The following is a 2,210-nucleotide window of genomic DNA, read 5'->3' as shown; positions in this document are numbered from 1 at the left end:
TCATCACTCTCAAATGAGTAAATACGTCAAAGCATTCTTTCTCAATCACTTTCTAAGGCTGAGCATTATTTGCTGTGATGTAGGTATTTTCCGTACTTCCCTCAGATCACAACATGTAGCATTTTAGAAATCTAACGACTATTATCTCCCCTGCCTTTGTAGTTTTACTTATTGGATTTCTAAAATGCTATGTTTCGCCATCTGAGGGCCAAAGGGGAGATACCTACATGACAACACATAGAAGTTCAAATAATCATATAACAAACTTTCATGCAGATCTTTCTAGGATTTCTATTGTGCAACAAAGTTGATTGCTCTGTGTAAAAGACTCCCAAATGCCGGATTTTCTTTATATTCCAAGTTGTTATCTTAGTACCCAAACGATCGAACTGCTTACAAAATTATTTGAAACTTGAAAGAGAGAATAAAGGCAAGCTAAAAAGAAATTTTTATTATCATCCGCATCATATAAGCAGTAACATGTAATACAAATAAGAGAACTGGAAGATAATCTGATTGTAGATTGGTTCTCATTGTGTATTCTTTGTCCAAACAATTCCATTCTCATTTATCCAATGACAGACTTCAATTTGGCCTGGGCCAAAACCTAGCAACTCAAAAGCAAGATGATTTGGATTCCAAGTTGATGTGTCATAGTGGCATGCCATGACCACTTGATGCACTTTTTTACGAGCATGTATATCAACTACATATACTTTTACTTTTTCTATGACATGGCAATAATAGACTTGAAATGGGAATGGCAAGCTATGGCATAAGGCTGGTGGTTCATAAAGATTTCCATATATGAGTTTCACAGATCCAATTGTGACATTCTCATATGATCCTTCAACACTGTTGGTACTCCATACGTGTACATAATGTCCTAATTTCTCGACAACAAAGTCTACAAGATCCTCTGCGGAAGTCACACAAGTTCCCTTCTCACCTTGAATGGGACTTTTCTCACATATCTTGAGGGTGCTTTGGATATATATGTCTAATTCTAATTGATCTTCCACACGGAAAAGCTTCTTCAGTTCCTCCAATTGGGCAAAGGAAAATGGGATTCTTGACGCTAGAGCTCGAGGCAAAAATGATTTATATGATAATGGGTCCCTTAAGTCAGGGACAGGTATGAAACTTCCGCCTTCTACCATAGACTTCCGGAAATATGGCAAACCCCCTTGGCTGGCAACTGAAAGGGATACCTTATTTGGAAAGTTATATTTCAACTTGGCTTCATTCCATGGAGCTATTGGTGGCAAGGTTGTGCTATCAGTTGTATTCTTCAAAATTGCATTTGTGGAGCAAACAACATTAGCCTGCTTACAGAATAGATGCAAGTGCGGACCTAATTCATTTTTCTCCATAAGTTTCACAAAAGCAGCCAATTGATGAGGATTTAATAAAGAAGCCTTTGTAGCTAACCAGTGTGGGGGGTGTGGAAGACCAATATGGTTTTCCCAGTATTTTATGAAGGCGTTTTCAGCTAGGGAACCCTAGAATATTATGGAAAGGAAATAACGACCAGATAAGAAAGAAAAAATATGAACAAGAAATAATCGAGTTAAAATGAATAAGTAATGGGAAAGCATAATTTTTCTTACACTAAAGTATGTCACAGCAACAAGTCCAAGCAACAGAATGGGATGGATCATGGTGGAACTGAAACAGTGAATGGATTGAATTGATTTGTTCTTCAAGGTGTGTTCGAATTTATAGGAGAAAATTTTTATGTATTGCAAAAATATATTTAAAATAGGGGTGGAAGTTTGAAATTTGGCTCAATGCTCGATTGAGATCAAGCTTTTAGTTTTTCTTTTTCTTTTTTTTCTTCCCTTTTTTGGGGAAGAATTTGTGACACAATTTACAAAATACAAAGGAAATATTAGGGAATAAAGTAAAACAGCCTTACATAGATTAAACTCATGTCTTGAATATTTTAGTTAAGATATTATCATAAAAATTTTCAGCCATATATTTTTTAGGTTAGAATAGTTTCCCATATGGCTGGCTAAAGGAACAGTTCAAATTACCACTTTAAGAATTAAATTTGATATCCTCAAGTGAGAATGCATGACCATGAAAGGAAATCTTTTCAGAACAGAAATATAATAACTGGTAGGAAAATTTAGACATGAAAAGGTTATGACAAGCTTCAAGAGTCATTTGAGATTGTATGGTCATGTTTTAAAACAACAAACAGT

At 35.3% G+C, this 2,210-nt stretch overlaps 1 pseudogene; it reads right to left on the bottom strand.

The window, feature by feature from the left end:
- Nucleotides 1-530: 530 nt before the first annotated feature.
- Nucleotides 531-1,373, bottom strand: LOC149029385 (polygalacturonase-1 non-catalytic subunit beta pseudogene; annotated as a pseudogene).
- Between the last annotated feature and the right edge of the window lie 837 nt (nt 1,374-2,210).

Source organism: Hakea prostrata, chromosome 1 (genome assembly GCF_041222555.1).
Source record: "Hakea prostrata isolate BN-2017 chromosome 1, UWA_Hpros_2, whole genome shotgun sequence".
NCBI classification, from domain to species: Eukaryota; Viridiplantae; Streptophyta; class Magnoliopsida; order Proteales; family Proteaceae; genus Hakea; species Hakea prostrata.
The sequence above is the reverse complement of the archived record's forward strand: the minus strand, read 5'-3'. Positions and strand labels throughout refer to the sequence as shown.